The sequence below is a fragment of the Chionomys nivalis genome, chromosome 13 (assembly GCF_950005125.1).
Source record: "Chionomys nivalis chromosome 13, mChiNiv1.1, whole genome shotgun sequence".
Lineage (NCBI taxonomy): Eukaryota > Metazoa > Chordata > Mammalia > Rodentia > Cricetidae > Chionomys > Chionomys nivalis.
The window spans coordinates 35,795,162-35,810,481 of NC_080098.1; the positions used below are offsets into that span (position 1 = coordinate 35,795,162).

The 15,320-nt window shown below is 43.0% G+C and overlaps 1 protein-coding gene and 1 pseudogene across 6 annotated transcripts in view; one reads left to right on the forward strand and one right to left on the reverse strand.

Moving 5' to 3' along the window:
* Hecw1 (HECT, C2 and WW domain containing E3 ubiquitin protein ligase 1) overlaps positions 1-15,320 on the reverse strand; it is a 247,825-nt gene that overhangs the window by 175,387 nt on the left and 57,118 nt on the right. The gene's annotated exons all lie outside the window — the stretch shown is intronic.
* Positions 4,402-9,287, forward strand: LOC130886068 (ADP/ATP translocase 1-like; annotated as a pseudogene).

Sequence of the window (15,320 nt, forward strand, 5' to 3'; positions counted from 1 at the left end):
TTCTGGACCTTTGAGCTGTGCCTCTTCTCCTTCTTCTATCCCTATTATTCTTAGGTTTGGTCTTTTTATTGTGTCCCATATTTCCTGAATGTTTTGTGATGAGAATTTGTTGGTTTTGGTGTTTTCTTTGATCAGTCCGTTTATTTTCTCTATGTTGTCTTCAGAATCTGAGATTCTTTCTTCTATCTCTTGTATTCTATTGATTATGCTTGTTTCTGTAGTCTCTGCTCGTTGACCTATATTTGCCATATCCAGCTGGTCCTCAGTTTGTGTTTTCTTCCTTGCTTCCATTTCAGTTTTCAGTTCTTGGACTGTTTCCATTACCTGTTTGATCGTTTTTTCTTGGCTTCCCAGGGTATCATTTACGTATTTACTCATTTCTTCAAACTTTTTGTTATACTTCTCATCCATTTCTATGAGGGCGTTTTTTACATGTTGTTTTAGGGACTCTATTGCTTTCAAAGAGTCAGTTTTTTCCTCTTCTCCTGTGTTAGGGTGTTCAAGTCCTTGTGTTGTAAGATCATTGGGTTCTGGTGTTTTCATGTTGTTTTTCAGATTGTTGGGTGAATTCTTGCCTTGGCGTCTGCCCATCTCCTCTTACCGATGCTATCTATTGGGTTTGATTTAATTGTAGCGGGGCAATCTGCTCTCAGTGCAGGCTTCACTGTTTCTTGCCCGCACTATCCTGCATCCAGTGCCTCCGCCGCCCAGGCCTGCCTGCCGGTGCCTCCGCCGCCCGGAACTGTCTGTGCGCCGGTGCTTCCGCCGCCTAGGCCCGCCTGCCGGTGCTTCCGCCACCAGGGCCTGCCTGCGCGCCGGTGCTTCCGCCGCCTAGGCCTGCCTGCCGGGCCTGACTGCCGGTGCCTCCGCCACCCAGGCCTGCCTGCACGCCGGTGCCTCTGCCGCCCAGACTTGCCTGAGTGCCGGTGCCTCCGCCGCCTGGGCCTGCCTGCGTGCCGGTGCTTCCGCCGCCCGGGCCTGCCTGCCGGTGCCTCCGCCACCCGGGCCTGCCTGCCGGTGCCTCCGCCTCCCGGGCCTGCCTGCGCGCCGGTGCTTCCGCCGCCTAGGCCTGCCTGCCGATGCCTCCGCCGCCCGGAACTGTCTGTGCGCCGGTGCTTCCGCCGCCTAGGCCTGCCTGCCGGTGCCTCCGCCGCCCGGAACTGTCTGTGCGCCGGTGCTTCTGCCTCCTAGGCCTGCCTCCCGGTGCCTCCGCCGCTTGGGCCTGACTGCCGGTGCCTCCGACACCCGGGCCTACCTGCGTTCCGGTGCCTCCGCCGCCCGGACTTGCCTGCGTGCCGGTGCCTCCGCCGCCCGGGCCTGCCTGCCCACACATTCTTTTTTAAAAAGTGTAAGCATCCAAGACTTTCCCCTGATCATCAGAATGAATTCTTTGTACATTACAGTGCACAGAACAACAGAGGGAAAATGATCTCCTGGAGGAGGTCTGGAAAGCATTATGAAATGGGTCTGTCACTCTAAAGTGCACAGTAACAGCTAGGCCTGTGGCCTTCACAAGGTTGGCCCCTACTCTTTGGTTGCAGAGGCCTCGGAGGAACTGCCTCTTCCACCCATCCCTGCTGACTTCACCTCATAATGTTGGAGTTAGAGGTCCAGGTGTTTCTTCATACATTGCTGCATGACCCAGAACTGGTCTCCACGGTCTCATGACTGGATTTACTCTGTGCTATAATGGAAACAGGTAACGGTGAACTCCAACTGTTCCCTATGATGGCCACTGGCCATTTCTCCAAAACAAAGGTGATCCTAGTTAATGTTTCATTTGAACAATATCACCCTGGGTTCTGTGTGTATGTTGTACCATCTCTGTGCTGTCGGGAGTTATGAGGTAGTTTGCTATCAAATGGACAAACTAATCCTTTCTTTCCTTCCATGGCTGTTCCACACACTCTGACCTGGACAAAGTAAGTCTCGAGGCTGTAACAGAAACACCCGCCAGCTGGAGGTACTGGGGTCTGTAGGACCACTTCTGCTAGCCTGTTCTCCTCATCTGCTCTGAGGTCTGCATGACCTCTTCTGCCAGCCTGGTCTTCTTCACCTGCTCTGAGACCATTTCTGCCAGCCTGGTCCTCCTCATCTGCTCTGAAGTCTGCAGGACCACTTCTGGTAGCCTGGTCTTCCTCATCTGTTGAGGTCTGCATGACCTCTTCTGCCAGCCTGGTCCTCTTCCTTTCCTCTGAGGTCTGAAGGATCTCTTCTGCTAGCCTTGTCCTCCTCATTGCTCTGAGGTCTGCAGGACCTCTTCTGCCAACCTGTTCTCTTCACTCATCCCCTACTACAGTCCTCAGCCTGCATGCCTCTCCTCCACTCCCTGGGCAGCAGGAACTACATTTCCCGAAGGGATTTTCACTGGATAACCTGAGGCTCTAGAGCAGCTTTATCCATTACATGGAGCATCTCTGTTCAGACTTTTTATTTTAAGGTTTTATTACCTTACTAGGTATCGAATTTCCTTCTAGCTTTTGATATGTAGTCTTGATTAACCTTCTTCCTTCTCTCTACCTCTTGCTAATATTATTAACACTAATAGACAATTAATCCAAAGAAATCAAATATGTCACTTTTGATAAAAGTCATTCATTATAAAATCATTTGGAATAATTTATAAATCAACACATCAATTAATTAAGTCTTGTGTAAAATAGATACCTGTCTTGCGACAAAGTTTTGTACCTTATTCTGGAGTTATTCACTTTCCAGGACAGGAAAGACTCATCATGTTTTGTCAGGAGATCTCTAATTAAACCTGAATATTGATAAAGTCTTAAAAAGGGGGAAATGCTTGCCTATTTTTATCTTCACTCACATTTCTTATTTAATATTTTAGTGACTTGTTTTAATTGTTAACTAACCTCATGTATGTATTTAATATAATCTTGGAGCTATAGAGATCATCATTCTGTTTACAGAAAATACATACCAGGAACAGTAGACTCATTAAAGCCATTAGTTCAATCAAATTGTTTTGTGTTAGAAAAGCTCTGGCCTCCATTTAAATATAAATATATGTGTTAATGAATGTATGAAGGACCATAAATATGACTAGACATAGCAGGTAGAGTGGAAATTTATGTTAAATTAATAATATATAACCAGTCAGAGTAATGAAAAGTCTATTTTAAAGCATCCAGATATGTACATCACAGCATCCCCTTTCGAACCCCAGACCTTATCTCTCCGGAGATGTGCAAAGCACAGATGGAGGGGCCACTGCAAACATCTGTGATAACTGGAACAGTTAGTTTTGAAGAGGATTTTCTCTTTGTTGGAAGCCTCTAAAGCATTATACCCTGTGGATAATGCACTGGGTTCGAATTTCAGATAGGACTGTGTCTTTTTTTTGTTGTTGTTGAAGAATGACTACAGACTTATTTTATCAGATCAGGTTTTGAAAGAAAAAAAAACAGAAGGTGAGAGTTTGAAACAGAATTCAACTAATAGCTCCATGTTTGGGTATCCTTTAGAAAGGTGTAGTAGTTTGAAGGAGAATCTCCCTTAGAGGGCTGGTTATTTAACACCTGGTCCTAGTTGATGGTGCTGTTTCGGGAGGTTTAGGAGATGTGGCCTTAATGGAGGAAGTATGCCGTTGGAGGTGGGTTTTGAGAGTTAAAGCCTCTTGCCGCTTCCAGTTAGCTCTCTTTCCTTCTGACTTGTCTATGTACACTCCTGAGGATGTGAGCGCTCGGCTTCCTGTGCCAGCAGCCTTTTCGTCAGGCCACTTCATCGAGATAGACTCACATCCTTCTGGACCGGAAGCCCAGATAAACTCCTCCTCTTAAGAGTTGCCTTGGTAACGGTGTTTCATCACAGTCACAAATCAGTGACTAGCATAAAAGCTTTTCTTCTTCCAAGGAAGTTGAGTCACCCTGGTAGGAAGATCACTGCTCTAGGAGACTGTGGGTTCATGGAGAAATAAAGAATCCATATCCTGTATCACCAGCACTCACCTGCTTTCAGGGTCAGAACAATTCAAGTAAACATGTACAGGTTACAGGATTAGCTCATTCAGCAAAAGAAGGAAATTATGGTGTTCTAATTAAATGATGGGGGCTGTTCAAATAAGTCCAAAATGTTTGATACCTAGAAAATTGTAAAGACTGGAATTTTCATCTTAATTTTCAGTGAATTGCTGAACACACACACACACACCTTCAGCTTATCTCCCAATAACCTGAATTGCATAATATTCTCCAAGTCTCACACCAGGGTCTCATTTTCTGAAGATTATTCTAGTCTTAGTTCATCTTAACCTGCCCTTTCCCTTACCCATTCTATAACTTCTCTTTAGTCGGTGATAAGTGACATGTCAGCTTCTATGGAACTTCTCTAGATGAAAGATTCTCTGACTACCAAGGTTTGGTACAGTCGGCATAGCAGGCTGCAATGACCTTAGTGGGGGAAGACACCTCACACAGGTCACAGTGCCTGATTCCAGGTAGGTGAGGAAGCTGCTAGTGCCACAAGGCCAAAGGCCTAGAAGTAGGTGACTTCAAATCATGTTCAACTCTGTCCATCCTTTAGAGCCAAATTGAAAATTTGAGAGAGTCATTGTTTCTAGGCATTAAAATTCTCCCCGACGGTCAGCACCTCACCTTAAATGGAGACAGCAGACCTGTGTGTTTGATAGCGCATGTCAGACACAGGTGCTCTGCCATCCCTACAACTTCAGCCATTATCTCTTCGCTCTGTGATAGCTCCCAACCTCTTGCTTTATTTCTCTTCCTTCCTGCCAGCATCCAGAAGTGTCCCCTTCATTCTCACTCAGATAATTTATTGATTTCCTTTTTTCAGCTGACAGAGGAAAGACACCTGGCTTCTCCCTTCCAGATCTCCTTCAAGTCCTACCCACTTGCATCTTGGTTGAAAAAAATCATCCTCCAATCCCAACATTTTTATTCACAAACTTAAAAACACAAAGGAGGGGCCAGAGAGATGGCTCATCAGTTAAGATCACTGCTGCTCTTGCAGAGGACAGATGCTCAAATCCCAGCACCCCCATTGGGAGTGTCATAAAGTTCTGTAACTTCACTTCCAGGGAACCTGGCGCCCTATTCTGGCCTCAGCAGGCCCTAGGCATGCACACAGTACACACACATGTATATGTAGACACTCACACATAAAATAAAATAATTAAGTGAAGAAGAAAAAGAACATAAAGTCCAGTCTGGCATGGCGGTGCAAACCTATAAAATCACTCAGGATACAGAGGTAAAACAATCATAGCAAGTTCAAGGCTAGCCCTGACAACATTGTGGCATATGCTTTATAAAACAAAACAAACAAAACAAATCAAACAGAAACCTAGGTCTCTGTGTCTCCCAGAGACAGAGACAGTGTGGCAGTGCCTGCCCGGGTGTAGGGTGAGTCAAGGGTGCTGCAGTTACAGGCTGTCAGCTCAAGGCATGGGTGTGGGATTCCCCTCTGTATGCTGTGAATATGTTTTATTATCACTGCTTAATAAGAAGCTACTTTGGGCCTATAGCAGCACACAATATAGCCAGGAGGGAAATCTGACATATATAGAGAGCTGGCAGAGTCAAGAAGATGGCTGCCAGAACCCTCTGGAACCTTGTCAGTAAATCATGAGCCTCGTGGTAAAATACAAAGTAATGGAAATGGGTTAGTTTCAGATAGAGGAGCTAGATGGCAATATGCCTAAGTGATTGGCCTAGCGCTATTGCAATTAATACAGTTTCTGTGTGATTGTTTCAGTTCTGGGTGGCTGGGAAGTGAACGAGCAGCCTCCGCCTACAGGGGGGGTTCAGGCTTTGAACTTCCTTAAGGGCTTCTTGGCTGGTGACATTGCTGTGGCTGTAGCTCCAGAGAGTCAAACTGCCCTTGCAGGTCCAGCATACCAACAAACCAACCAGTACACTACAAGGCATCATTGACTGTAATGTGAGAATCTCCCCACAGCAGGATTTCCTTCCTCTCCTTCTGGAGGGGTAACTTGGCCTGTGAGTTCCAGTACTTCCCCAACCCTCAATTTTGCCTTCAAGGATGTACAAGCAGATCTTCCTGGGGGGGCCTGGGTTAACATCACCTGGCTTCTAATGGGGCAGCTAGGGCCACTTCCCTCTGTGCTGCCTGCCCACTGGGTTTTGTTATGACCATAATGGCTGCTGATGTGTGTAAGGAGTCTTTTCAGTGTGAATTCAATGGAATGGGCTCCTGTTCCACCAAGATCTTCAAGTCTGATGGCCTGAAAGGGTTCTCAGGGTTTTAGCATACCTACCCTGGGGATCATCATCATTTACACGGTTGCCTACATTGGAGTCTGTGACACCACTACCAAGGGGATACTGCCAGACCCCAAGAATGTACACATTACTGGGCGCTGAGTGATTGCCTAGAACTTGAGGGCAGTTGCAGGGCTAGTATCTTATCTATCTGATACTGTTCCAACCAGGGTATTGATTCAGTATGGCTGGAAAGCAACTGATATTTTGTACACAGGGACACGTGACTGCTGGAGGAAGATTGCAAAAGAGGAAAGAGCCAATGCTTTCTTCAAAAGTGCCCGATCCAATGTAGTGAGAGGCACAGGTGGTGCTTTTGTATTTGGTACTGTAAGATGAGATCTAAATATATGACTAATGTAATCAAAACTGAAGTTCACTGGTTCACACATTCACAGATCCATTGTGTGATTTAAAATAGCTGTTCTTGGGAGATTAAAAAGACAGATCTGAGATAAAACCAGACCTCAGAAAAATGTTTTGTTGAGTGTTCATTAAACCACAATTTTTTAAAATTTATTTTACATTTAGATTCTCACAGAAAACAGAAGATATCTTATCACACTTGTTCAATTAATTATCTGATAACTGATAATGAAAAAGTAACTGAGCATGGATCATTAATAAAGTCGACTCAATACAGAAAAACGAAACAGAAAGCAGGCATCTGGCAAATTCTCATGTATTAAGATAGCGAGGGCAGGATAGGACAGAAGGGAAGGAGGTATACTTACAGATATCACAGCGCTCTACTAAGAAGATAATAAAAAACCATCAGACAGTCCTGAGAAAGAAACGGTTCAGATGCCTGAAAGAGCTAAAATCAGAATGCGCCACCCAGGAAGCAGAATGATGCCTCTCACCAAAGCCTGGAGAACATAGCCCATCCCTGACTGAGGACACCTGGCTATAAAGAGAACTCTACTTCTAAGCAAACAGCAGTGACAGGGCAGTTTCGGCCTGTAAGGCAGACTCCAGCGAGTCTGTCACAGTGTCCCACAGGCAGGAAGACTCAGTAGGACGGGTAGTCACCACCGCTCTGCTTTCCTGAAACTGTCTAGAGCCTCACACAGATAGGCAGGCTAAGCTGACATGAAATTTTCCTACTTTTCACTGCTAACGCAGCCACACTCTATGCAAAGACATACAAATGCTAAACACGGGATATTACTTTTTACAGATAACGAACTTTCATACCTGCAGAGGTTCCAGGAATGAAGAACAGCTAAATGCTGAAGCAGCTTGGATAAAGGTGAAGCCAAAGGCAGGCCCAAGCATGTCAGAGCTGAACAGAGCTCAGGATTTCTTAAAGGGAGATGAATCTACACCCCAGGTTCTCCACTGGAAGTCAGAAGCATTGGAGGGTCGATTTGTCAATGTAGAGAAAAGGAGTCAGTGTTGCCTATCAGCCACTGGAACAGGAGCTCTAAGAAGACCAAGAATCCTAAGAACTGCCTCAGAGAATGTGAACCAGACCCAAGATACCAAGAGAGGTCACGATTCATACCACATGGAGAAGAAAGGAACATGGCCAGTTAAAAATCAACATAAATACTTGACATGGAGTAGTGAATCCCACGAGGCTCAGAAAAAGCAGATGAAATGGTCTCTCTGGATGGTATAAGAGTCCCATATTAAGAACAGCTTGTTTCCTCATCAAAGTTAATCTATATTTTATAAAAACCCTGTCTTCAAACTGTCTTGACTATGTGATAGCAGCGTCCATTTGGCTCCATTTTGAGAGCAAATGCAGAAAAAGGATTCTGTACTTTGCCATGCGTGTAGACACCTAACACTATCCACAAGGCACTGATAAATAACTTACTCCTAAAACTAAAATACTAAAAGTAAAATTTATCAAAGTAGATTGGAACCATATGAATCTATGAGCATATTAAAACCATATCAAAAAAGCAGGCTCCAGGCCTTAATGAACGCAGTAGATCAACAAAGGTCACTACACTCTCACATAGACACCTTTGAAGAAAAGGACACTTGACAATATGGGGGCAATGGTCCTAACCGATCTGTCATCTAAATGTGGTAAGAGACCAACAGACAAAGAACTTTCCCAAGTACCCCCCTGGCTGCAGCCTCAGATTGGCACATTTCTAATTCAGCCTGCTGGAATTGTCATCCACTTGTCCATCTGCCTACCTGACAGGACCTGGTCCTTCATTCACCTCTTCAGCTTGATTCACCCCTGCTTCGAAAGGCTCAGCTTTGCCTCTGCTGTCCCTGCAGCCCAGCTCTGATTTCAGCTGGGCTGTGAACATCTTACCTAACCATCAGTGTGGTTCTTTTGCACCTGTGCTGCCCTCTGCCCTCTGTTTTCAGTAAGACCTCTGTAAACTCTGCTGTGGACTCTATCTCTTTTGTTGCCATTCTATAACCTACATATATTCATATAAAGAGATATAACTACTGTGTGCTTTGCAATGTATGAGCTGACACAACGTTAGTAATTAAGATTCGGGTAGAAGATCCTGGTTTTTTTTTCTTCATTTTTTATTTATCTATTTATTTTTGCCAATGGCCAGCTACAAAAAAATAAAGCAAGACTACTTGGAAAAATTGCAGGAAAATAATTGACATATGACATAAACTGTGGACTTATTGTTTGATAAATCCTGATATTGTAGAAATACACATATGTATCCTTCACCTTTAAGGCTATCTATATTTCTGACATAGCACACTCACTACACCTGACCATGGACTTTGCAGTGAATTAAAGCCACTATGGAGTAGGCGGCAACAAAGAAGTGGGAGACTTTGAAACTTGTGACATAAAACTAATAAAAAATTATTCAGGAAAATTCTTACAGTGTGAATGACTCCTTAAAAAGGTTCAGAGAGGTAGAGGAGGAAGTAGAGTCAGAAGACAGAAATGTGACTCTTGAACAAAAAAGAAGTGACTTAATAAAGAAGAAAGAATATGACCCACAGAATCTGCTCAGTGAACAGGCAGGCAGTGTAGACGTCAGCGGCTTATCTATTGAGAAGGAAGAGGAGAAAAACAGAGAGTAGCAGTTGAGTATAGGAGATCTGAAAAACATAAAAGTTAAAAAAAACATGGGAAAAGAATAAAAGTGTATAATAACACTAATGGTTTGTCCAGAAACTTGATAAATGGAGGATGGGTAATATTTAATGGTTGATACTCTAGGTATTTTCAGATAAGTAGAACAATATAGTTGATAAGACCAAGGCAGGATAGTAAGTCCCAAGCAGAATAAATTAAGTAAATCAGTGCATAAACACAGCATAGCAAACCAGAAGAACATAACAACCCCTGTAACATCATCGAAGGAAGAGATTACCTAAAATATATTTTTTACACAGCAGCAAACACTTCATAAAATAATGCAATAATGTATTCAAAGCGAAAATACCACAGTAGTCTAGGATTGTGTAGTTAGCATAATCCGTAATTCAAGAAAAAGGGCTGAGTCAGGTATAACAAAAACAGATTTCCTACTCTGAGTAACTTAAATTACAAAGAGAATATTGAATCTAGAAGTAAGTTGGATTTAAGAACCTAGGTGAAGCAGAGGAACTAACCAGTGGTTTTATTCTTTAAAATATGAACTAACAAAAATAAATGGTAAATGAGCAGATTTGGAAGTGTACCGAAGTGAGGAAAGAAAGGAAGTCCAGATGTGGGAGGTGGAGGGGGGATGGCACTAGAAAGCCCTTGTGTTGTCAGAGGACGATACAGAGATGAATGAGCTTCAGTGTTTTTAAACTTGACTGTGCCTCTTAATCAACTGAATGAAAACACATTATGTTCAAGTCAGGAGGCGAGACAGGAAAGGTGGCTGACCCAATAGGAAGAAGAGGGAATAAGAAAAACCCCAAATGCACGATGGTGGAGGTTGCTGCTCTCCCAACACTTTCTTCTGCACTGTTCTCCCTAGCTTCTCTACAAACTCCTGAATATGAACATTTTCATACCTTCTTGGCTTTACTGAAGATCAACTATCTGCTCCAGGTTTCACCGAAGGAAAATATCAGACCCTTTAAAACACCCTCTTGAAAGTGCCCACAGCAGAATCTTACTAGAAGTAGTACACCATATGTCTCCCAGGGGAAGGGAAATAACTGGCTCTCTAGTTCCAAAGGATGTATTTTCTTCTTGTAGTCTGCTGCAAGAAGAAACAAAGACCGACTAGAAGGAGCCATGGCCTTAAGTGCTAGGCAATGTCAGCTGTAGAGTGCTGTGGTCTCTAAGAAAAAGAGGGGACAGGGTAGACCATAAAGGTTGGAAAGCGTAAGCAAGCACTCTCCCTAAGAGACAGTTGAGTTGTGCTTGGCATATGGACCCTCTTATACTCTGTGTTATGGACCACAAGCTGTCCAGTACTCTTAGATATTTAAAACACCTCTATCACAGTGGAGTATATGTAGTGTATCTTGGGTGGGAACAGAGCAGAAAGCACTTGGCTCACTGAAGAAGCAACGGGAGTTGTCTCAGTCGACTGAAGCAGTTCTCATCACAGCACGGTTGCCTGTAGTCACACAGATTGCCTACTACACAACTTGGAGTTGGCTGTTCGTGCAGAATACAGTGTAAACAGCACCGGGAGTGTGCCCCGCCCTTTCCTGACAGTGATGCAGTGGGCTGTGTTTGAGTTGTCTGTGTAATGACTATACCTTCCCTGCTTGACCAATGCCTGACAGATTTGAGTGTGTCTTCTTCACTAAACCTCAAACTTGGTGCAGCGCTGTAACTGTAGCTTGTAGTGATATCTCATTTGTATTTTAATAAATAAAGCTCCTGGTTCCTATTGGGAATTGAGTTAGGAACCTGACGTGGAAGCCTACAGTTCCAGTTTAGAAACTATGTCCTATCATAAAGAAGTTTGTTTCCCTTACAGTGGTGGACTAGGAGAACGGGCTGCTTTAGTACTTACTGTTGAAAAAGACATTTACTTATTCGGGTGTAGGGCGTTCTAGCTTGTGTCGCTGTTGCTGTGATAGAACTAACCAAAAGCAACCAGGGGGAGGAAATGGTTTACTTCATCTTCTACTTTACAGTCCGTCATTGGAGGAAGCAAGGCAGCAGCCTGGAGGCAGGACCTGAAGCAGGGACTACAGAGTAGTGCTCCTTACTGGTTTGCAGTACATTTGCAGACTCACACACAGCCCAGGCCCACTCACCTCTTCGTATTTACTGCAGTGGGCAGGGCCTGCCTACTTCAATCAGCAATCAAGAAAACGACCTGCAGACACGTCCACAGACAGAAAACGACCTGCTCACGCCCACAGACAGATCTGATGGAGTGGATTCCTCAACTGAGGGTTAATCTTCACAGGTCTGTCAAGCAACAACCAAGATTATCCATCACGCAGAGGTAAAAGACCTAATAATAATCTTCCAAGAAGAAAGGAGTTTTCGTATCCTGAGATAAATACCCACAACAACATTCTGGCGTCAAACTTTTAGTACTCCCCCTGCCTCTACCACCCAAATGCTTGACTATTAGTATGGACAACCATGTCCTGCAATTAGCATTTTTACTAAACAGAATTTCATTTGTCGTTACGACTTTAAAATAAAATTTTGTGGATAAGAAAAAGAATTAACTTTTAATACAGTTTGTGCTTTTTTCAGCAATATACATCTAAATATAATGATTAAGAAATACCCCATGTAACATCACATATCTTGTAATAGCTAAAGGGCTATAATATCAAAATGCAACAATGCTTATGACCATTTGGTACAGAGAAGTATGACATAGTGATTAATAATATGTCTGAGCACATATATCTACTATATAAGTATAAATTAAGTAGAGTTGACAAAGTGAGAATGTAAATCCTAAAGGAAAGGAGTAATAGAAATCTCCAACTATCAAAGAAAAGCTTTACATACATTTTATAAACTGATGATGGTGACTAACAAGTATATTAATTTCATTGAGTTTATTTTTAATTAAAATTTATCATAGCTGGTTGTGATAACACATACCTATAATCCTAGTGCTAGAGATGCTGAAGCAGGAGGATCTCACAAGGTAGAAGTCAGCCTGGGCTATGCAGGGAGACTATTTCTCAAAACAAAACAAAAATTTTACTACAAAACATACATATTTAAGTCAACAAAGATAATAGTTTTTGCAGTTAAACATACAAAGAGAAGTTTTAATGTCAATTTTTAAAGTACAATTTTTTGAAATTTAAAGAAGTATGAGAAATTTGTGTTTGTGTGTCATATGTACATTTGAGTACACAGGAGGGGCACTGCACCTGTGTACACACGTGAGGAGGTCTGAGGAAGACACTGAGTGCCCTCCTGTATCCCTCTCACCCTTCTTCCCGTGGCACAGAGGACACTCAATTGACTTGGAACTGTCTGTGTGTATGTGGTGGCTAGGCTGCCTGAGTAGCAAGCCCCAGAGACCATGCTGTCTTCACCTTCCCCAGCCCTGGGCTTACAGGCCAGTTGTGGTTTATTTTCTGCTTGTTGACGTACAAACTGGTGCATCCACAATGAATTGGTCGGACATTCCTCAAAAAACTAAAAATAGATCTACCATATGATGCAGTTACACAATTCTTGGACTTACAAACAAAAGATAAATATCCTACTATAGAAATACCCGATCATCTGTGTTCATTCCTGTTCTATTTACAGTAGCAAGGATAAAGAAACAGACTAGATGACTACCAAATGATTAGTACATAAGCTGACTGTGCTGTAGTGGAAGTTCATACACCTATAAACACGCAGGCAGCTAAAAATTGGGGTTGATGAGTGAAACACAAAACCAGGACGCAGAGTTTGGTGGGGTTGAGGGAAGAGGTGAATGTGGTCAGACTCATTTTCTAAAATTCTCAAGGAACTAATTTTAGGAAGGGTAAGCGAGCACCTGGACAAATGGCTGCTTGTTGCCTCTTTGTCCTCACTGATCAGCACCTGTTCTCACAAGGCGCCGAGTCTAGCAGACACTCCGCATTAGCCCAAGAACTAAATTTAAGCCAAGATGTCGTGAGAGCTTCTGTGTCATGATTCCACTGTACTTGTGCTGCTGGACTGCTTGTGTAGGTGCCCTGGGAAAGCTTGGGAACTAGGAAAGTCTGCATGACTTGCAGCTTAAGTTGCAGGGTGTACAATGAAAATATGCAAAAATTGTTTAGTGTAAGTACACATAGGTAGACCTGGATACGCAGAGCCATCGAGTCTTTCGCACAGCCTCTCACCATTCAAGGGATGAAAACAAGAATAAAGCAGTATCCACCTGTCCCAGAAGCCACTGTGCAGTGAGAGTCACCATGAGCAAGCCTTGATATTCTGTAGGCTCATACGGTAACACAAACCAAGCTATGATACATACAGCAATGCTCTCAAACTTTTTCAGCGTTTATAAAAGCTGAGAGAAACCTAACTACAGGAGTGGTAGGGTAATAGATAGTAGCTCCTACAGCTGCGGGGATCCTTTACCCTTTAGAGATCCCAAGGAAGTCAGAGCTGAAGTTACTGAATATATCTGATTATTTTATCTTGTGTGACAAGGACAAAAAGATAAAAGTGTCTGTTTATCAAATTGAGTCTCTATTACTTTTACCCAGAAAAATTATTTCTTGCCTCCTTGTATAACTAACATTGTACCATGATTGATTAAAATGGTGAGAAATAATACAGTTCTTTTGGGGGGTAATTAATTTTGTGTCAGTTCTTTGGGGGGGCATGATTAATTTTGTGTTAGGTTCTTTAACATGCCCCTTAAGCAAGGACTCTTTTTGGGAAAACCTAGGTATTATCTAACTTGTCCAAGGTGCAAATGCAAGTGGTCATAGACTATGCTGCCCTGTCTAACGATACAATTTATGATGCAAATGTATTGAAAACATCCTCTGTGGTATTAATTGTTGCGCTAGTTACTTTTTGTTGCAGTGATAAAATAGCATGACCATGATACCCATTATAAGAGTTTCAGAGTGTTAGAGTCCATGACAGCAGACAGGTGGAGAGGAAATAGTGAGGTCACATCATTAGCTACAAACATGAAGTCCAAAGAGTGAACTGGAAACAAGAGACTTACTCTCAAAGCCTGCCCACAAGTAATGGACTTTCTCTAGTGGGGCCACCCCTCCTAAAACTCCCCAAAGAGCACAACCAAGAGGGGATCAAGTATTCAGACATCTGATCTTATTGGTAACATTTCTCATTTAAGCCATCATGTTCCTCTTCCTGGCCCCTATAGGCTCATAGGAATATAATAATGCAAAATATACTCAACCCAACTCCAGAAGTCCCCATTGTGTTTAACAGTTTTTTCCTTCTTTCTTTCTTTTTTGTTCTTATTTTTAATCTTTTTAAAAAGTGTTTTAAATGAACTATACATTTTTCTCTGCTCCCTTCACTTCCTCTCCTTCCCCACTCTACCCTCTTCTATGAAATCCAAAGTCCAGTGGTGCCGGACAATTGTCTATATTCTGTCAATTATGTTTTAAATAAACTCTGATTGTCCAGTAGCCAGGCAGGAAGTATAGGTGGGACAACCAGACAGGAAGTAGAGGTGGGTCAATGAGAACAGGAGAATTATGGGAAGAGGGAAGCTCCCTCTGCAGTCCTGACCCGACCATAGAAGAAGCAAGATTGACCTGCCTCTCTGAATAAGATACTGAGCCCTATGGCTAACATAGACAAGAATAATGGGCTAATATACATTATAAGAGTTAATACGAAGCCTGAGCTAATGGGCCAATCACTTTATAACTAATGTAGACCTCTGAGTGATCTTTTTGGAACTTGATTGTGGAACCGGGCAGGACAGAAAACCCTTGACAACAGTCCAGGTCAGGTCTTTTCTGAGGCTCAAGGCAATATCTTCATTGTAACCCCTGTGCAATGAAAAGAAAAAATTACATACTTTGACAAAATTATGCAACAAGATGTGTATATTACCATTCTAAAAAAGAGTAGGGGCACTGGGAGGAAACACTGGACCAAAGGAAGAGCAGACCCCAGCAGGGAAAAAGCTAAACCTGTAGGCCATGCTCTGATCAAAGGCATTAGTGTACCACTGCCTTGACTGCCTGCAAAACACAGAT